Consider the following 23,064-nt stretch of genomic DNA (forward strand, 5'->3'; position numbering starts at 1 on the left):
TTACTTCAGACAAGACGAACATGCATAGCAACTCACATGATATTCAACAAAGAAATAGTTGATGGCGTCCCCAGAAACATGGTTATCGCACAACAAGCAACTTAATAAGAGATAAAGTGCATAAGTACATATTCAATACCACGATAGTTTTTAAGCTATTTGTCCCATGAGCTATATATTGTAAGGGTAGAGAATGGAAATTTTAAAGGTAGCACTCAAGCAATTTACTTTGGAATGGCGGAAAAATACCATGTGGTAGGTAGGTATGGTGGACACAAATGGCATAGTGGTTGGCTCAAGGATTTTGGATGCATGAGAAGTATTCCCTCTCGATACAAGGTTTAGGCTAGCAAGGTTATTTGAAACAAACACAAGGATGAACCGGTACAGCAAAACTCACATAAAAGACATATTGTAAACATTATAAGACTCTATACCGTCTTCCTTGTTGTTCAAACTCAATACTAGAAATTATCTAGACCTTAGAGAAACCAAACATGCAAATCAGATTTTAGCATGCTCTATGTATTTCTTCATTAATAGGTGCAAAGTATATGATGCAAGAGCTTAAACATGAGCACAACAATTGCCAAGTATCACATTATTCAAGATGTTATACCAATTACCACATATATCATTTTCTAATTCCAACCATATAACAATTTAACGAAGAAGAAACTTCGCCATGAATACTATGAGTAAAGCCTAAGGACATACTTGTCCATATGCAACAGCGGAGCGTGTCTCTCTCCCATACAATGAATGCTAGGATCCATTTTATTCAAACAAAACAAAAACAAAAACAAACAGACGCTCCAAGCAAAGTACATAAGATGTGACGGAATAAAAATATAGTTTCAGGGGAGGAACCCGATAATGTTGTCGATGAAGAAGGGGATGCCTTGGGCATCCCCAAGCTTAGACGCTTGAGTCTTCTTAATATATGCTGGGGTGAACCACCGGGGCATCTCCAAGCTTAGAGCTTTCACTCTCCTTGATCATGGTGTATATCATCCTCCTCTCTTGATCCTTGAAAACTTCCTCCACACCAAACTTAAAGCAACTCATTAGAGGGTTAGTGCACAATTAAAATTCACATATTCAGAGGTGACACAATCATTCTTTATACTTCTGGACATTGCACAAAGCTACTGAAAGTCATTGGAATAAAGAAATCCATCTAACATAGCAAAACAGGCAATGCAAAATAAAAGGCAGAATCTGTCAAAACAGAACAGTTCGTAAAGACGAATTTCTAACAGGCACCAGACTTGCTCAAATGAAAAAACTTAAAACTAATGAAAGTTGCGTACATATCTGAGGATCACTCACGTAAATTGGCATAATTTTCTGAGTTTCCTACAGAGAATTGGACCCAGATTTGTGACAGCAAAGAAAACTGTTTCTGCGCAGTAATCCAAATCTAGTATCATACTTCTATTAGAGACTTTACTTGGCACAACAATGCAATAAAACTAAGATAAGGAGAGGTTGCTACAGTAGTAAACAACTTCCAAGACTCAAATATAAAACAAAATACTGTAGTAAAAACATGGGTTGTCTCCCATAAGCGCTTTTCTTTAACGCCTTTCAGCTAGGCGCAGAAAGTGTGTATCAAGTAACATCAAGAGACGAAGCATCAACATCATAATTTGTTCTAATAATAGAATCAAAAGGTAACTTCATTCTCTTTCTAGGGAAGTGTTCCATACCTTTCTTGAGAGGAAATTGATATTTAATATTACCTTCCTTCATATCAATGGTAGCACCAACAGTTCGAAGAAAAGGTCTTCCCAATATAATGGGACAAGATGCATTGCATTCAATATCCAAGACAACAAAATCAACTGGGACAAGGTTATTGTTAACGGTAATGCGAACATTATCAACTTTCCCCAAAGGTTTCTTTGTAGAGTTATCAGCAAGATTAACATCCAAATAACAATTTTTCAATGGCGGCAAGTCAAGCATATTATAGATTTTCTTAGGCATAACAGAAATACTTGCACCAAGATCACATAAAGCATTACAACCAAAGTCATTAACCTTCATCTTAATGATGGGCTCCCAACCATCCTCTAGCTTCCTAGGAATAGAAGTTTCGCGTTCTAGTTTCTCTTCTCTAGCTTTTATGAGAGCATTTGTAATATGTTTTGTGAAAGCCAAATTTATAGCACTAGCATTAGAACTTTTAGCAAGTTTTTGTAAGAACTTTATAACTTCAGAGATATGACAATCATCAAAATCTAAACCATTATGATCTAAAGCAATGGGATCATTGTCCCCAATGTTGGAAAAAATTTCAGCAGTTTTATCACAGGCAGTTTCAGCAGTTTTAGCAGTTTTAGGCAGTTTTGCTCGCTTTGCATTAGGAGTGGAAACATTGCTAACACCAATTATTTTACCATTGATAGTAGGAGGTGCAGCAACATGTGGAGCATTTGCATTGCTAGTGGTGGTAATAGTCCAAACTTTAGCTACATTATTTTCTTTAGCTAGTTTTTCATTTTCTTCTCTTTCCCACCTAGCATGCAGTTCAGCCATTAATCTTATATTCTCATTAATTCTAACTTGTATGGAATTTGCTGTAGTAACAATTTTATTTTCATTATCCCTATTAGGCATAACTTTCAATTTCAAAAGATCAACATCAGCAGCAAGACTATCAACTTTAGAGGCAAGCATATCAATTTTTCTAAGTTTTTCTTCAACAGACTTATTAAAAGCAGTTTGTGTACTAATAAATTCTTTAAGCATGGCTTCAAGACCAGAGGGTGTATTCCTATTATTGTTGTAAGAATTCCCATAAGAATTACCATAGCCGTTGCCATTATTATAAGGATATGTTCTATAGTTGTTACTAGAATTGTTCCGGTAAGCATTGTTGTTGAAATTATTATTTTTAATGTAGTTTACATCAACATGTTCTTCTTGTGCAACCAATGAAGCTAACGGAACATTATTAGGATCAACATTTGTCCTATCATTCACAAGCATAGACATAATAGCATCAATCTTATCATTCAAGGAAGAGGTTTCTTCGACAGAATTTACCTTCTTACCTTGTGGAGCTCTTTCCATGTGCCATTCAGAGTAATTAATCATCATATTATCAAGAAGCTTTGTTGCTTCACCAAGAGTGATGGACATAAAGGTACCTCCAGCAGCTGAATCCAATAGGTTCCGTGAAGAAAAATTCAGTCCTGCATAAAAGGTTTGGATGATCATCCAAGTAGTCAGTCCATGGGTTGGGCAATTTTTAACCAAAGATTTCATTCTTTCCCATGCTTGTGCAACATGCTCAGTATCTAATTGTTTAAAATTCATTATGCTACTCCTCAAAGATATAATTTTAGCAGGGGGATAATATCTACCAATAAAAGCATCCTTGCATTTAGTCCATGAATCAATACTATTCTTAGGCAGAGATAGCAACCAATCTTTAGCTCTTCCTCTTAATGAGAAAGGGAACAATTTTAATTTTATTATGTCACCATCTACATCTTTATACTTTTGCATTTCACAAAGTTCAACAAAATTATTGAGATGGGCAGCAGCATCATCAGAACTAACACCAGAAAATTGCTCTCGCATAACAAGATTCAGTAAAGCAGGTTTAATTTCAAAGAATTCCGCTGTAGTAGCAGGTGGAGCAATAGGTGTGCATAAGAAATCATTATTATTTGTGGTTGTGAAGTCACACAACTTAGTATTTTCAGGAGTAGCCATTTTAGCGATAGTAAATAAAGTAAACTAGATAAAGTAAATGCAAGTAACTAAATTTTTTTGTGTTTTTAATATAGAGTGCAAGACAGTAAATAAAGTAAAACTAGCAACTAATTTTTTGTGTTTTGATATAATGCAGCAAACAAAGTAGTAAATAAAATAAAGCAAGACAAAAACAAAGTAAAGAGATTGCGATGTGGAGACTCCCCTTGCAGCGTGTCTTGATCTCCCCGGCAACGGCGCCAGAAAAAGAGCTTGATGGCGTGTAACTCACACGTTCGTTGGGAACCCCAAGAGGAAGGTATGATGCGCACAGCAGCAAGTTTTCCCTCAGAAAGAAACCAAGGTTTATCGAACCAGTAGGAGCCAAGAAGCACGTTGAAGGTTGATGGCGGCGAAATGTAGTGCGGCGCAACACCAGGGATTCCGGCGCCAACGTGGAACCTGCACAACACAACCAAAGTACTTTGCCCCAATGAAACAGTGAGGTTGTCAATCTCACCGGCTTGCTGTAACAAAGGATTAGATGTATAGTGTGGATGATGATTGTTTGCAGAGAACAGTAGAAACAAAGATTGCAAAGAGATTGTATTCGATGTAAAAGAATGGACCGGGGTCCACAGTTCACTAGAGGTGTCTCTCCCATAAGAAATAACATATTGGGTAAACAAATTACAGTTGGGCAATTGACAAATAGAGAGGGCATGACAATGCACATACATGACATGATGAGTATTGTGAGATTTAATTGGGCATTACGACAAAGTACATAGACCGCTATCCAGCATGCATCTATGCCTAAAAAGTCCACTTTCAGGTTATCATCCGAACCCCTTCCGGTATTAAGTTGTAAACAACAGACAATTGCATTAAGTATGGTGCGTAATGTAATCAATAACTACATCCTCGGACATAGCATCAATGTTTTATCCCTAGTGGCAACAGCACAACACAACCTTAGAACTTTCTGTCACTGTCCCAGGTGTCAATGCAGGCATGAACCCACTATCGAGCATAAATACTCCCTCTTGGAGTTACAAGCAATGACTTGGCCAGAGCCTCTACTAGCAACGGAGAGCATGCAAGATCATAAACAACACATAGATAGATTGATAATCAACATAACATAGTATTCTCTATTCATCGGATCCCAACAAACACACATGTAGCATTACAAATAGATGATCTTGATCATGATAGGCAGCTCACAAGATCAGACAATGAAGCACAATGGGGAGAAGACAACCATCTAGCTACTGCTATGGACCCATAGTCCAGGGGTGAACTACTCACTCATCAATCCGGAGGCGACCATGGCGGTGTAGAGTCCTCCGGGAGATGATTCCCCTCTCCGGCAGGGTGCCGGAGGTGATCTCCAGAATCCCCCGAGATGGGATTGGCGGCGGCGGCGTCTCAGTATGTTTTCTCGTATCGTGGCTCTCGGTACTGGAAGTTTCGCCACGAAGGCTTTAAGTAGGCGAAGGAATTAGGTCAGGGGGGCGCCCGAGGGGCCCACACCACCAGGCGGCGCGGCCAGGGCCTGGGCCGCGCCGCCCTATGGTGTGGCCACCTCGTGGCCCCACTTCGTCTCTCCCTCGGACTTCTGGAAGCTTCGTGGAAAAATAGGGACCTGGGCGTTGATTTCGTCCAATTCCGAGAATATTTCCTTACTAGGATTTCTGAAACCAAAATCAGCAGAAACAAAGAATCGGCTCTTCGGCATCTCGTTAATAGGTTAGTGCCGGAAAATGCATAATAATGACATATAATGTGCATAAAACATGTGAGTATCATCATAAAAGTAGCATGGAACATAAGAAATTATAGATACGTTTGAGACGTATCATATACCATGAAGAACGGAGTGAATCTGGTTGACCTGTTAGGGGTAGTTTGTAAACTCCACAAGACAGAATCTAACTCATCAGCCCAAGCTCCAGCTGCGCGTCGCAGCAGTTCTTCAAGGCGTGGTTTAATTCCTGATAATATGAGGTCGTTAGCCCTTTCGACCTGACCATTGGATTGTGGGTGGGCCACAGAGGCAAGGTCAAGTCTGATCCCTACGTCATCGCAATAATCCTTCAATTCTCCCTGTGCGAAGTTTGTGCCATTATCTGTGATTATGCTGTGCGGGATGCCGAATCTCATCACAAGGCTGCAGACGAATTTTAGTGCCGTAGCACCATCGGCTTTTCTCACTGGCTTTGCCTCGATCCACTTACTGAACTTGTCAACAGCGACCAGGAGGTACTCAAAACCGCCAGGAGATGATTTCTTTAGTTTTCCAACCATATCGAGCCCCCAGACCGCAAATGGCCAGGTGATAGGGATGGTCTTCAGCTCTTCGGCTGGAGCGTTTGGTTGAGTAGCGTAGTACTGACAACCTCGGCAGGTCTTCACTAGCTTGTCAGCATCTTCTTTAGCTGTGAGCCAGTAAAATCCAAGCCGAAAAGCTTTTGCAACGAGTGACCTGGGGGTGGCATGATGCCCGCAGTCCCCTGCATGGATCTCTCTGAGGATTTCAATGCCATCTTGATTGGAGATGTGATGTCTACGCCCCCTCCTTTTCCTGTAGACAGTGTTGGGCCTCCAAGAGCAGACGTTTGTAGAACAGCAGCAAGTTTTCCCTTAAGTGGATCACCCAAGGTTTATCGAACTCAGGGAGGAAGAGGTCAAAGATATCCCTCTCATGCAACCCTGCAACCACAAAGCAAGAAGTCTCTTGTGTCCCCAACACACCTAATAGGTGCACTAGTTCGGCGAAGAGATAGTGAAATACAGGTGGTATGAATATATATGAGCAGTAGCAACGGCACCAGAAAAGTGCTTTGCCCAGGACAGTAAACAAGCAGTAGTAACGCAGCAGTAGTAACGCAGTAAAACAGTAAACAAACAGCGATATCAGTATTTAGGAACAAGGCCTAGGGATCATACTTTCACTAGTGGACACTCTCAACTTTGATCACATAACAGAATAGATAAATGCATACTCTACACTCTCTTGTTGGATGATGAACACCATTGCGTAGGATTACACGAACCCTCAATGCCGGAGTTAACAAGCTCCACAATATTCGATGTTCATATTTAAATAACCTTAGAGTGCAAGATAGATCAACACGACTAAACCAAGTACAAACATAGCATGCACACTACTACCATCACACTATGAAAGGAGGAATAGATCACATCAATACCATCATAGTAATAGTTAACTTCATAATCTACAAGAGATCACAATCATAAACTACGTCAAGTACTACATGATGCACACACTGTCCACATTACATCATGCAGGAGGAATAGAGTACTTTAATAACATCACTAGAGTAGCACATAGATGAATAGTGATACAAAACTCATATGAATCTCAATCATGTAGGGCAGCTCATGAGATTATTGTATTGAGGTACATAGGAGAGAGATTAACCACATAGCTACCGGTACAGCCCCAAGCATCGATGGAGAACTACTCCCTCCTCATGGGAGACAGCAGCGTCGATGAAGATGGCGGTGGTGTCGATGGAGAAGCCTTCCGGGGGCACTTCCCCGTCCTGGCAGCGTGCCGGAACAGAGACTCCTGTCCCCCAGATCTTGGCTTCGCGATGGCGGCGGCTCTGGAAGGTTTTTGCGGGTTTCGTCGATCGTCCTAGGGTTTTCGCGACGGAGGCTTTAAATAGGCGGAAGGGCAGCGTCAGAGGGGGCCTGGGGCCACCACTCCATAGGGCGGCGCGGCCCCCCCTCTGGCCGCGCTAGCCTGGTGTGTGGGGCCCCCGGGGCTTCCCTCTGGCGGCTCTCGGGTGTTCTGGAAGCTTCGTCCAATTATAAGACTCTAGGCGTTGATTTCGTCCAATTCCGAGAATATTTCCTTACTAGGATTTCTGAAACCAAAAACAGCAGAAAACAGGAACTGGCACTGCGGCATCTCGTCAATAGGTTAGTTCCAGAAAATGCATAAATATGACATAAAGTATGCATAAAACATGTAGATATCATCAATAATGTGGCATGGAACATAAGAAATTATCGATACGTCGGAGACGTATCAGCATCCCCAAGCTTAGTTCCTGCTCGTCCCGAGCAGGTAAACGATAACAAAGATAATTTCTGAAGTGACATGCCATCATAACCTTGATCATACTATTGTAAGCACATGTAATGAATGCAGCGATCAAAACAATGTAAATGACATGAGTAAACAACTGAATCATAAAGCAAAGACTTTTCATGAATAGTACTTCAAGACAAGCATCAATAAGTCTTGCATAAGAGTTATCTCATAAAGCAATAATTCAAAGTAAAGGTATTGAAACAACACAAAGGAAGATTAAGTTTCAGCGGTTGCTTTCAACTTGTAACATGTATATCTCATGGATATTGTCAACATAAAGTAATATAACAAGTGCAATATGCAAGTATGTAGGAATCAATGCACAGTTCACACAAGTGTTTGCTTCTTGAGATGGAGAGAGATAGGTGAACTGACTCAACAATAAAAGTAAAAGAATGGCCCTTCGCAGAGGGAAGCAGGGATAAATCATGTGCTAGAGCTTTTCAAGTTTTGAAATCATATAGAGAGCATAAAAATAAAATTTTGAGAGGTGTTTGTTGTTGTCAACGAATGGTAATGGGTACTCTAACTACCTTATCAACCAGACTTTCAAGAGCGGCTCCCATGAAGGACGTTATCTCTACCAGCAAGGTAGATCATCCCTCTTCTCTTTTGTTTACAGATGTATTTTAGTTTCATTATTGATGACACTCCTCCCAACCTTTTGCTTACACAAGCCATGGCTAACCGAATCCTCGGGTGCCTTCCAACATTCACATACCATGAAGGAGTGTCTATTTGCAAAATTAAGTTGCTTACTGATGAATCAGAGCAAAACATGTGAAGAGAATTATTAATGCAAGTTGTAATTAATTGGAGCTGGGAACCCCATTGCCAGCTCTTTTTGCAAAATTATTGGATAAGCGGATGAAGCCACTAGTCCATTGTGAAAGTCTGTCAAAATTAAATGACAAGATCGAAAGATAAAACACCACATACTTCCTCATGAGCTATAAAACATTAACACAAATTGAGAAGCATTTTGAAGGTTTAAAGGTAGCACATGAAGTATTTACTTGGAATGGCAGAAAATACCATGTAGTAGGTAGGTATGGTGGACACAAATGGCATAGTGGTTGGCTTAAGGATTTTGGATGCATGAGAAGTATTCCCTCTCGATACAAGGTTTAGGCTAGCAAGGTTATTTGAAACAAACACAAGGATGAACCGGTACAGCAAAACTCACATAAAAGACATATTGTAAACATTATAAGACTTTACACCGTCTTCCTTGTTGTTCAAACTCAATACTAGAAATTATCTAGACCTTAGAGAGACCAATTATGCAAACCAAATTTTAGCAAGCTCTATGTATTTCTTCATTAATAGGTGCAAAGTATATGATGCAAGAGCTTAAACATGAGCACAACAATTGCCAAGTATCACATTATCCAAGACATTTTAGCAATTACTACATGTATCATTTTCCGAGTCCAACCATATAACAAATTAACGAAGCAGTTTCAACCTTCGCCATGAACATTAAAAGCCAAGAACACATGTGTTCATACAAACCAGCGGAGCGTGTCTCTCTCCCACACAAGCATTTATTCAAATAAAAACAAAAACAAACACAAACAGACGCTCCAAGTAAAGCACATAAGATGTGACCGAATAAAAATATAGTTTCAGGGGAGGAACCTGATAATGTTGTCGATGAAAAAGAGGATGCCTTGGCCATCCCCAAGCTTAGATGCTTGAGTCTTCTTGAAATATGCAAGGATGAACCACCGGGGCATCCCCAAGCTTAGAGCTTTCACTCTTCTTGATCATAGTATATCATCCTCCTCTCTTGACCCTTGAAAACTTTCTTCACACCAAACTTCTCATAAACTTCATTAGAGGGGTTAGTACATAATCAAAAACTCACATGTTCAGAGCTGACACAATCATTATTAACACTTCTGGACATTTCTCAGAGCTACTGGAAGGTAATGGAACAAAGAAATCCACCCAACACAGCGAAAGAAGCAATGCGAAATAAAAGGCAGAATCTGTCAAAACAGAACAGTCCGTAAAGACGAATTTTTAATAAATACTTCCGTTGCTCAAATCAGAAAACTCAAAAATAATGAAAGTTGCGTACATATCTGGGGAACACGCACGTAAATTGGCATATTTTTATGAGTTACCTACAGAGAAAACAGCCCAGATTCGTGACATATAGAAATCTGTTTCTGCGCAGAAATCCAAATCTAGTATCAACCTTCGATTAGAGGCTTCACTTGGCACAACAAATCACAAAACTAAGATAAGGAGAGGTTGCTACAGTAGTAAACAACTTCCAAGACACAAATATAAAACAAAGTACTGTAGCAAAATAACACATGGGTTATCTCCCAAGAAGTGCTTTCTTTATAGCCATTAAGATGGGCTCAGCAGTTTTAATGATGCACTCGCAAGAAATAGTATTTGAAGCAAAAGAGAGCATCATGAGGCAAATTCAAAACAAATTTAAGCCTAACACGCTTCCTATGAAAAGGGATCTTGTAAATAAACAAGTTATGTAGGCATAATGCAACAAGCGTAGAAAGATAAAACAAGTGTAACTTCAAAAATTTCAGCATATAGAGAGGTGTTTTAGTAACATGAAAATTTCTACAACCATATTTTCCTCTCTCATAATAACTTTCAGTAGTATCATGAGAAAACTCAACAATATAACTATCACTTACAGCATTCTTATCATGAGTCTCATGCATAAAATAATTACTACTCCCAACATAAGCATAATCAATTTTATTAGTTGTAGTGGGAGCAAATTCAACAAAGTAGCTATCATTATTATTCTCATCATCAAATATAGGAGGCATATTGTAATCATAATTAAATTCATCCTCCATAACAGGTGGAACCAAAAGACTACTATCATTATAATCATCATAAATAGGAGGCAAGGTATCATCAAAGTAAATTTTCTCCTCAATGCTTGGGGGACTAAAAATATCATGCTCATCAAAGCCAGCTTCCCCAAGCTTAGAATTTTCCATAGCATTAGCAACAATAGTGTTCAAAGCATTCATATTAATAACATTCCCATTAGCATGCATATAAAGTTCCATGGGTTTTTTAATTCTCTCTTCAAACACATCATGTCCTAATTCAAGATAAAGTTCATAAAGATCTCTCATATTTTTGTTGTTTTCCATTATGCCTTACTAGTGTAAACAAGAAACAAAAAGATGCAATTGCAGGATCTAAAGGAAATAGCTTCGAGCACACACACAATGGCGCCAGAAAAGTACTTAGTTACCTGGAACCGGAGTATGAGTGCCTTTTACCTTTCCTCCCCGGCAACGGCGCCAGAAAATAGCATGATGTCTACGCCCCCTCCTTTTCCTGTAGACAGTGTTGGGCCTCCAAGAGCAGAGGTTTGTAGAACAGCAGCAAGTTTTCCCTTAAGTGGATCACCCAAGGTTTATCGAACTAAGGGAGGAAGAGGTCAAAGATATCCCTCTCATGCAACCCTGCAACCACAAAGCAAGAAGTCTCTTGTGTCCCCAACACACCTAATAGGTGCACTAGTTCGGCGAAGAGATAGTGAAATACAGGTGGTATGAATATATATGAGCAGTAGCAACGGCACCAGAAAAGTGCTTTACCCAGGACAGTAAACAAGCAGTAGTAACGCAGCAGTAGTAACGCAGTAAAACAGTAAACAAACAGCGATAGCAGTATTTAGGAACAAGGCCTAGGGATCATACTTTCACTAGTGGACACTCTCAACTTTGATCACATAACAGAATAGATAAATGCATACTCTACACTCTCTTGTTGGATGATGAACACCATTGCGTAGGATTACACGAACCCTCAATGCCGGAGTTAACAAGCTCCACAATATTCGATGTTCATATTTAAATAACCTTAGAGTGCAAGATAGATCAACACGACTAAACCAAGTACTAACATAGCATGCACACTACTACCATCACACTATGAAAGGAGGAATAGATCACATCAATACCATCATAGTAATAGTTAACTTCATAATCTACAAGAGATCATAATCATAAACTACGCCAAGTACTACATGATGCACACACTGTCCACATTACATCATGCAGGAGGAATAGAGTACTTTAATAACATCACTAGAGTAGCACATAGATGAATAGTGATACAAAACTCATATGAATCTCAATCATGTAGGGCAGCTCATGAGATTATTGTATTGAGGTACATAGGAGAGAGATTAACCACATAGCTACCGGTACAGCCCCAAGCCTCGATGGAGAACTACTCCCTCCTCATGGGAGACAACAGCGTCGATGAAGATGGCGGTGGTGTCGATGGAGAAGCCTTCCGGGGGCACTTCCCCATCCCGGCAGCGTGCCGAAACAGAGACTCCTGTCCCCCAGATCTTGGCTTCGCGATGGCGGCGGCTCTGGAAGGTTTTTGCGGGTTTCGTCGATCGTCCTAGGGTTTTTGCGACGGAGGCTTTAAATAGGCGGAAGGGCAGCGTCAGAGGGGGCCTGGGGCCACCACACCATAGGGCGGCGTGGCCCCTCCTCTGGCCGCGCCAGCCTGGCATGTGGGGCCCCCGGGGCTTCCCTCTGGCGGCTCTCGGGTGTTCTGGAAGCTTCGTCCAATTATAAGACTCTGGGCGTTGATTTCGTCCAATTCCGAGAATATTTCCTTACTAGGATTTCTGAAACCAAAAACAGCAGAAAACAGGAACTGGCACTGCGGCATCTCGTCAATAGGTTAGTTCCAGAAAATGCATAAATATGACATAAAGTATGCATAAAACATGTAGATATCATCAATAATGTGGCATGGAACATAAGAAATTATCGATACGTCGGAGACGTATCAAGATGCATTTGAGAAATACTCCTGTTGCGCTTCGTTTGTAGAGGTGTCCATCGACAATTGTGTAGGATCTTGCTCGTCTGATGATCTGTCGTGCGAGGACCTCGTCCTCTGGCAACTTTCGATCAATGAGGTAGTCCAGGAAAGGTTGTGTCCATGCCGGAATGATAACCATCACTTCCTTAGCCGGAGATACTGCCACCTCTGGGTTTTCCGGGTTAGCACCCTTCACCGAGGGTATCCGCAGATGCTCCAGGAAAATGCCAGGCGGAATTGGTTTCCTACCGGATCCGAGCTTGGATAGCATATCTGCCACTGCGTTGTCGTCTCTCCTGATGTACTTGACTTTGTATCCGTGGAAGCATTTGGCGATCTCGTCAACTTAGTCTCTGTAAGCCGCCATGACGGAGTTTCTGGCGTTCCAGGTTCCGGCTACTTGCTGTGCCACCAGGTCGGAATCTCCGTAGCAAATGATGTGCTTGATGCCTATCTCCTTAGCGATGCGCAGTCCATGTAGTAGATCCTCGTATTCCGCCATGTTGTTTGTAGCTTCGAAGTGGATCTACAGAACATACTACAGTTCTTCTCCGGTAGGGGACTTCAGGGTGACTCCGGCTCCCGAGCCTTGGTGCTGCTTGGATCCATCGAAGTGCATAACCCATGTCTCTGGTTCTGGCTCCAGATCTATATCAGGAGCTTCTGTCCAATCTGCGACAAAATACCGCCAAGATCTGGGACTTGATCGCAGTCCTTGCTTTGTAGTTGATGTCGAAGGCGGATAATTCGATGCCCCATTTTGCTGTGCGTCCTGTTGCGTCAGCGTTATTGAGAATCGTTGACAGCGGAGCTTTACTCACGACTGTTACTGGATGCTCCTGAAAGTAGTGCCTCAGCTTCCTGCTACCTAGGAATACTCCATAGGCTAGCTTTTTAAAGTGAGGATATCTTTGCTTGGATTCCGTAAGCACTTCGTTAATGTAGTAGACTGGCCTTTGGACTCCATACTCGTGTCCTTCTTCCTGTCGCTCCACCACGATGACGAGAATGATGACTCTGTTGGTAGCTGCCAGGTAAAGGAGCATAGGCTCTGACTCTTCTGGTGCTGTTAGGATAGGTGGGGAGGTGAGTATTTCCTTCAACCCTTGAAGTGCTGCATCTGCTGCGTCATCCCAGACAAATTTGTCTGTTTTCTTCAATAGCTTGTACAAAGGTAGCGCCTTCTCGCCAAGATGGCTGACAAACCTACTGATTGCTGCAACGCAACCAGTTAGTCGCTGCACATCTTTGAGACAAGTTGGCCTTTTGATGCACAGGATTGCCTTGATTTTTTCCGGGTTAACCTCAATGCCTCTGTGGGAGACAACGAAGCCAAGGAGTTTTCCGGCTGGAACGCCAAAGACGCACTTCAGCGGATTTAACATCATCTTGTACCGTCGGAGATTCTCGAAGGTTTCTGTGAGGTCGCTGATCAAGTCGGATCCTTTCCGGGTCATGACCGCGATGTCGTCGATGTAAGCGTGTACGTTCCGGCCAATTTGGTCCTTCAAGCACCGCTGCATCATACGTTGGTAAGTGGCACCTGCATTTTTTAAACCAGAGGGCATGGTGACATAGTAGTAAGTGCCGAAAAGGGTGATGAACGAGGTCGCCTTTTGGTCGGACTTCTTCATCCGGATCTGATGGTACCCAGAATATGCGTCAAGAAAACACAGAAGTTCCGCCCCTGTCGTCGAATCAATGACTTGGTCAATGCGCGGTAGGGGAAACGGATCCTTCGGACAATGCTTGTTCAAGCTGGAGTAATCGATGCACATTCTTAGTATTTCAGAATTCTTTTTGGGTACAAGGACGGGGTTTGCGACCCAATCAGTATGGATAACTTCTATTACAAAACCTGCCTCTAGTAACTTAGCTAGTTCCATTCCTATGGCGCGGCGCTTCTTATCTCCAAAGCGTCGCATAGATTGCTTCACCGGTTTAGCCCCCGGATTTATGTTGAGGTAGTGCTCGGCGAGTTCCCTAGGTACTCCGGACATGTCAGAAGGCTACCATGCGAAGATGTCCATGTTAGCGCGAAGGAACTCGGCGAGCGCGCCTTCCTATTTGGGGTCCATGTTGGCTCCGACCGAGACATGTTTAGATGAATCTCCCTTATTGAGGTTGATGTTTTTGGTCTCTATCGCGGCCCTGAACGAGTTTTTCTGTTCGGAGATCTGCCTCTTGGTGGTTTGCATCTCTGTCGGATCCACCGCGGCTCTGTAGCCTTCCAGCTCCTCTCCGGATATCACAGATTCTGCGAAGGCGGCTTCGCCCAACTCGCACTCGTGAGCTTTCTTGTAGTCTCCGGATATGGTAATCATACCGTTGGGACCCGGAATCTTGAGCTTGTTGTAGATGTAGCACGCTCTTGCGTGGAACTTGTGGTAGGTGGGCCTGCCGAAGATGACGTGGTAGGAGCTCTTGAAGGGCACGACCTCAAACGTGATCATTTCTTCGCGGAAATTTTCAACATCGCCGAAGGCCACGGGAAGTCTGATACTGTCTAAGGAGTTTGCCTTTTTACCCGGAACCACACCATGGAATTCAGTGGTGCTGTGTTTGAGCTGTTCCTTGGTAAGGTTCATCCGTTCCAGAGTCTCCAGGTACATGATGTTCAAGCTGGCCCCGCCGTCCATGAGGCACTTGGAGAAGTCATAGCCGTCGATGCGGGGACTTACAACCAATGCATAGCACTCCTTCGGAACGACGGTAGGGTGATCCTTCCTGTCGAACGTACACGGAGTTTCCGACCACCTGACATACTACGGCACAGCCGGAACTGTGGCGTTCAGGATCCGGAGAGCTGATTTGTTGTGTCGGACTGTTGGGGTTCCGAGGAAGGTGTGGTACGCGCCTGCACTCTTTTTGACAAAGGGGTCGGCTCCTTCCTTGGGATCCGGCGAAGCATCATCCTCGTCCATTGCCCCGGAACTGTCTTCCTCCTTGTCCTTGTTCTTGCCCTTGCCTCCCTTGCCGCGAGGGCGGTGCTTCCGGGCTCGCTTGTAGCCTACTTCCGGGTCAGATTTGAGATCGTTGACCCACTTGCAGTTGCGGTTGGTGTGAGTGGACTTCCCCGTAGCCGGATCCAAGTGGGCCAGGCAGGGCATATCTCTGTACTCTTCATAGGTTTGGGGGGCGCGGGTTCCGGCAGCAGCAACTTCGTCACGCTGCTGGCCCCTGCCAGCTCCGCCTCCGCGGCCGCGTCCTCTTCCGCCTCCTTGACCTCCGCGTTGGAAAGCCATGGCGATCATCTCGGATCCGCCACTCTTCTGGTCATCGGGGGGATTTTTCTGCTTGCTGCCGCTGCTGTTACCGTTGTCACGGTTCTTCTTCTGCTGATGCAAGGGAATTGCTGTGGCTGCTAGATCTCCGCCTGCGTCGTCATCGGCGGCAGTATGATCGCTGGAAATGGAGATCATGTCATCCAAAGTCAGTTTATTTGCGTTAGCCAAGCATGTGAGCTTGTGCCGCAGCAATCCTCCCCGCTGCAGTCCACCTATAAAGGCGTGCATAGCTGTGGTGTGGTCGACATTCTCACACTCATTCCTGGTTGCTAGCCATCGGGTGAGGAAGTTTCTCGATGTTTCACCCTTCTTCTGTATACAGGCGTGGAGGACGCTTGTTGTGGCAGGTCTTTTGTAGGTGCCTCTGAAGTGTTTTTCAAAGGCGTTCTTCAGGTCAAACCAGCAAAAGATGGAGTTCTTCTCGATGTCGCTGAGCCAGATCCGGGCTGGACCTACAAGGTACAGCTGGAGAATGCGGCAGGCGATATTAGGGGTTCCTCCGGCGAAGGTCACTGCATTATAGTAATCCTCGATCCAGGTATCCGGACTTTCGGTGCCATCATAATGCTTCAGATTTCCGGGTATCTTGAGGTTCATCCTTGGCTTTGGTTCCTCTCGAATCATCCTGCCAAAGCATTTTGGGCTGATGTAGTCAGATCTGTATTCGTTGAGACGTTCCCATGCGTCACGCGGGCCGTTGCGGGGAGATTTTGAGCGTGAGCGAGATCTCCGGCCACCACCTCCGCCTCCACCGCTAGGTGGTGGGGAGGGAGACCTGCGAGGGGGTCGGTTCGACCTTTTGCTTCCGCCTTCTGATTCTCCGCGCCCTTCGTGATGCTGACTCCGTCTTCGATGACTGCCTTCACCATGGTCTTGGCTGCCTTCATCGTTCCGGCTTCGGCGGGGCTCCGGCTCGCGTTCGTCGTTCCGGCTCCTCCTTGGCTCGGGCTCATGATTGTTGTTCCGGCTACGGCGGGGTTCCGGCGTGCGCTCCCTGCTCCTATTCCTCTGAGGTACCACGTTGTCGCGGATACTGATTCCACCTGGCCCGTGGGGTCTGGTGTTTCCGGCTGGACTACGACATCGAGGGAGCGGAGGACGCGGGTATCCCTTAGGCGGAGATGACGGATTCCGGTACTTGTTTTTACCAGCGTACATCGCATCCTTTCCCTTCTTTGGATCTGACGGAGGTGTCTTTGATGGTACATGGATTGGATTTGGGTGCTCTCTGGTTCTCCTCCTGCGCTCCGAAGATCCGGTGCGCGATTCGTCATCGCGATGGCGATTATCGTAGGCGTCCTTCTGCGCGGTGGACATGCAATGATCCGGATTGGATTCCAGCCTGCGCGAAGTATCTGCCTTGCTCTGCTGCTTCATTGCTGAGACAACAAGCGTTCGGACGTAGTCGATATCAATCTCCTCGTCCTTCTTCTTCAAGATCTCCGCAGCCTTTTTCATGTTATCCTTTGGAGTTGCGAACGGCTGTTGTTCAGTAGGAGTTGCGAAGGTGATTTTGCGGGGAGCCACAGCTTCTCGCTTCATCCTGTCTGCTTCCTGTTGAACCTCGGCGATCTTGTCCTCCCAGTGCTTCCGGAGGTTCTTGACTTGCTCCAGTGACTCGTCCACCCGACGTTCCCACTGGAGGAAATTGTCCACGAAGTGCGCGACCTCTTTCCTTTCTTCGAGCATTACGGCTGCGGTGGTGGCGAATTTTTTGGTTGTTGCCAACATCTCCTGCCTTTTAGCTTCTAGAGCTTCCGGGGTCTGCTGCATCTTCAGGAGTTATGGGTTTGTTGAGGATATCCGAGTGCGCGACTGCATCCATGCCTGCCTGCTCGACCAGTTCTTCTGGGGATAGGATTTCCTTGTGCGGACGTTCCCGCGAGAGCGGAGATCCAGCACGGGATGGCTGAGGGTCGGAGAGAGTGTTTTCCTCTGAATGTTGCTGATCTAGCGCCGCCAAAGTTGCAAGGACCTGTTTAGGCTGGGCGGATTCAACCTCAGGCTGATCACCATATCCGAATTTCTTCACCTTGCGAGCGAACTCTTCTGTATCCATGGAGGGGCATCCCTGGAGATTGGGCTCAGATTACCCAGGATCGATTCTTCACCCGGAGCGTCGATTTCTCCGACAGCCTCCTGCTGATCTGGAGCGGCGCTATTTTCCGGGGCCTCGACCTGCTCGGGACCAGCTCCGGCTTCTTGAGGGGCGGTTCCGGCGGTATGGGCCAAGAAGTGTACGAAGTGACACCTTTGCTTCTCTAACACCTGGGAGACCCAGGCGGATCTGCATTGGTCTTCCACCTTTGTTTCCTGCTCAGGGGCGGATTGGGTGGGCTTTGATTTTTCCAGATCTAAGGCGGAATCTTCCTTAGGAAGTTCCTGCATCTCAGATCGGATCTTCGCGACTGTGTCCCGCTCAGCGGCGGTCGCGTCAGCGTTACTTACCAGGGCGTTTCCGTCGGAATCGACGGTTTCGCCGATGAAGATGTGTATGCCGCTTGACGGGGTTTGTCTTGGTCGGAATCCAGCACTCGTCCGGAGGGACGATCGGAAGGTTTCCGGCGTAAAGGACGCGCCCCACAGCGATGGTGTCGTCGTAGCTTCCCATGGCGGAACCCTCCCGGTTCCGGCCTCCAGACGCCGCAGGCCCCACGGTGGGCGCCAACTGTCGTTGCCTATTCGACGGTACCCCGGAGGAGGGATCCTCACGAGGGGGAGAAGAAGTAGGGGCCATAGGGCGGAGAGCACTCGGGACGGTGGTACGCGATTTACCCAGCTTTGGAACACCTGCACGATGACAGGGCCTACTGCTGCTTGTCTGGAATTATCTGGGCGTTTTCGCGTTGTTACAATGAGTTGTGGTTGTGCCTCTAGGGCTCCCGGGATCCGGCTTATAAAGGCGCACGGATCTAGGGTTTACATGGAGAGTCCTAGCCGGATTACAGGTTGCCCAACTTTGGTACAATGTCTTGCCGTGCACGTCAAGGATCCGCCTTCCTATCTACGTCGTACTGGATCCGGGTTCCATATGGGCCTCCATGGATCCGGCTTCCTCCGAAGGTCGGTTGGGATCCGGCTTCCCTATCCTGGGCTGGACTTCATCCTTTAGGATCAACAGCAACTGGGCCGTCCGATAGACCACATGCCAAATCACCATCTATGGGCCACCCGGGCTTGCCGGATCTAGGCACTGTCGATGGTACACCCATGAAGTATACCCTCAACAGGAGGTGGCTGCCATCTCTTCTCGCATAAGCTCGACGAACATCTGCTCCTCCTCTTCGTCCGAGTCCATGGCCGGCGAGGCAAATGGACGAACACCTGATGGGCGTGGTCGAGGCAAGCCGAGCCACGAACGACGAGGAGTATGCCGTCCTTGGAAAATAGGCAGGCAGGGGAGCAGGCAGATAGGCCGTCGTCGAAAGACAGCGGAATATAGGCAGGTGGGGAAGGAGGGACGGCGGAATCTGGGCAACAAGCCGGCGGGGTGGTACCGGCGGCGAGAGAGATACGAGGGGTGGGGGGATTTTGAGCGAGGTGGTGGTGGGGTTCGTGTGTCGAGTCGCCGACAGATCGGGCACTTCCCCGCTTTTCACTCGCTCGGAGTCCCCGATAGCTCCCCGGGGGGCCGGGGATGGCGTAGGCTCGCCAGATGGATGAAGGGCCAAATCCGGACGAAAACGAGGAACCGGGGACGCGACTGGACCGAATTTCACCATCCGGATGGAAAATACGTCGCTCGGGGGCCTCGTCGGAGACGAGTGGCCGGGATGCTCTAACAAGGGATACGCCCATCTCACTTTCCGTCCGGTGCACGAATTAGAGCAAAATATTGTGGTGCCCTACGCCTGCACAATCGTCTGCAATTTGCTAATCGTCACTCTGGATGATACCATTAGTAACTTCCAGCACTATCCAAGAAGCTGGAAAATTCAAACCCACAACTAAAACAGAAGAGAAAACCATCGGCATCGCTGTCTTTTTTCTTCTTAATCATGCTTGTTGAGGGATTCTCGTCTCGTCACGAAGCTGACGCACACCAGTGCCTTGGAAGTCACTAACTACTCAAACGCAAGCTGTGGTCGAGATTCGAGACCATCGCATAACTCTTTCAAAAGCGAGACTACCGAGCAAACGGTAGTCGTCTTAGTTTTTCATTATCTATCCACCACGAAAAACTCTTGTCGAATCCGCCACTCAACATACTCGATTACACAGCTAATCAATGGGCAATCTGTAATTTGGTACGGTTAAACGATTATCAACTTGGGCATTTCGTTGAGAAATCCCTCGAATTTTCTATCGCGGAAAGTATGGGGTCAGGTCATTCCAGTCAATACTATCTCCGCTACCTCCCTCCCGGGTCGCTCGCGCGGGCGGCTCCGGAGGGCTCCCCCAACCCTAAACAAAAGCCCCAGGTCCCGAGCCCCCCACCCCCCGGCTGCTGCCGCCGCCGGCGCCGGCGGTGGTGGCGGCGCCCGGCAGCCAAAGGCGGAGGGCAGGGTTTGCGGGCTTCTCTCGTCTCCTTTCCGCGCGGGGAGTAGGAGACGCGGGAGGTCGCGAGGTTGGCGGCGGCGGTCGCGGCGGTGCGGTGCGGCGGAGCTTGCAGGATCGTGCTGCGGCGAGGTGGCTGGGGCGACCTGCCAACGGCGTGACAGGGCGGTGGCGTCCTCACGGGTTCCGACCAGGAAGGGCCCAGGCTGGCCCGATCTGGGCCTGCCCGGGCTTCGAGCCGCGGCCGCAGCTTCGGCCGCCTGTGCTGCTCGGCTTGCCCGTGCGCGGCAGGGCATGGCGCGGCTTCTCTCTCGCCGGTCTGCTTGCTGCCGCGGCCGGAGGTCGCCCAGTGCCTTCGCTGCCTGCCTGCTAGTAAGGGACTGTGGAAGGTATGGCTGGTAGCGTTCTGGGCTGCCGGGGTGAAACTGGCGGTGGTCACCTCCCTAGTGTCAAGTGCTAGCCTCTGTGGGAGGCATCTCCGGCTGTTGGTGTCCGATTACTTGGGTGGATTTTGGGGTCGATGGAATGGCCAGGAGAAATTCTGTGCTTTTGCAGGACGACGGCGACGCCCGCGGGCATCGTCACCTTCTTGAAGGCGTCGTCTAGGCCTTTCCATCATGGCCCCTCCCGAGCAACGGGGGAAACCCTAGGTCCATCTTCTTGGCTCAGATAGTGGCAGCGCTACGGCGTCGTTCCCTCGTTGGAGGCGCTATACGGTTTGCTCGTGGAGTCCAAGTTGATAATCGGGGTCACGGTTGGCCGCCACTCGGAGCGTGGGCGTCTAGGGTGCTATGTACACTGGCGCCGACATCCCCTTTTGGCGTCGTTGTTCTCAGGTCTGGCCATGTCTTGCCGTCCACTTGCTACTTCTCGGCGCTTTGGGTGGGCTGTACGTCGACGGGTGCCTTCCTGGAGCTAGGGTCTGCTTGGAGGTGGTTTGCTTTCAGTTGTGACGCGGTCTCAGCTCTCTGTGTCCCAACCATTGTGCCTCTTTGGCTGGTGGTTGGGCTAGGTGTATGCGCTTGTCGTGTTTTGGGTGTGGTTCACCGTTTACTATTTCATGTGTAAGGGTTTTGGGTCCTGTTTACCTCATAAACTGGATCGGTTGTTCTTCCTTTAAGCTTAATACAATGATGCGCAGCTCTCCTGCGAGTTCTAAAAAAAAGTATGGGGTGATCAATTGTTCGCGGAGAGATCTTGCACTTGCGAAAATAAAATAAAATGCCCTCTTGTTCGAGGGAATATTTCACTATGTAGCGATTTCTGTTCACGAATGTCCTCTTTGATTAGCAGGATTACAGGAACAGCCGCTAGATAAAATTCAGACTTCACGTGCATGCTTTTAATTTGCGGGTGGTGAACCACGGAACCTGGAAATACTCAACATGATTTGATGTTGCATTCCTCAATTTGTCGGGGGAGATTCCAAGATAACTTGCTCAGTGAGTATTACATATGCATCGACGCAAGAACGATTAGACAAGACCGACTGGGTCGGTGTCGTTAGTTATTTCGATGAACAGATCTCGTTTGTTAATTAAGGGTCCAAATCATGCTCTCCATGCTCTCCTTTCACATGACTTGACTAAATGTGCTGTTCGAGGGGCATCCGTGTTGAAACATGTTTGTACACATCTTCTTAGCGCCTTTTTTGACTTACGGTGTATGTATTTCGTATGATCTTTTCACATGGAAAATAGTATTATTTGCTAGTTGCACTTAAGGATGGCAATGGGCAGGGTAGAGCAATACCATACCCATACCCGTATAGCCAATGTGTACAAACTTCTACCCATACCCGTACTCATGGGTATAAAACTTTACCCATACCCATACCCGGCGGGTACTCCGTACCCACTGGGTACCTGGTGGGTAGGATAAATTGTACACAAGTCAACGACAATTTTACATTTATCGACTACAAATTTTATTAAAAAATTAACTATCTCAACTTAATAACATGTAGTTGAGTACATAAAAATTAACATAATATAGAAATCACATTCTCATATTCTAACACATAAGTCAACAAAAATAGATGTGTCACGTAAGATTTGACAATAAACGGGCAGTGTATGGGTTTACCCGCGGGTACGAGGCTATACTCGTGCCCTGCCCATGACTTAACGGGCAGGATATGGGTACTACCCATGGGCATAAAAGTGTACCCATACCCTACCCATGCGGGTACGGTACCCGCGGGTACCCGTACCCATGGGTAAAAGTGCCATCCTTAGTTGCACTAGAAGAATGATAACAAGTTATTTTTCCGGATGTTGTTAAGTAGCCCAAACATGCAAATTTAGAGCATCTCCAGCCGTCTCCCCGGGAAGGCCCCCAGGACGTCTTTTTTTTCATCTGGATGGACGAAAACGGTTCAGTCGCGCCCCAGATCCTCGTTTTCATTCGGATTTGGGCTTTCATCCATCCGGGGAGCCCATGCCTCAGCCACGTTGAGAAAATAATGCATACCATTAATGATGTCAGGATGGCACCGGTCACCGTACATCCATTGTCGACTCATCTGTATTTTATATGTATATCAAAAATCATTAATTACACAACATCGTGGATATATGAGTGAACAACTTA

This window comes from Lolium perenne, chromosome 3 (genome assembly GCF_019359855.2).
Source record: "Lolium perenne isolate Kyuss_39 chromosome 3, Kyuss_2.0, whole genome shotgun sequence".
Lineage (NCBI taxonomy): Eukaryota > Viridiplantae > Streptophyta > Magnoliopsida > Poales > Poaceae > Lolium > Lolium perenne.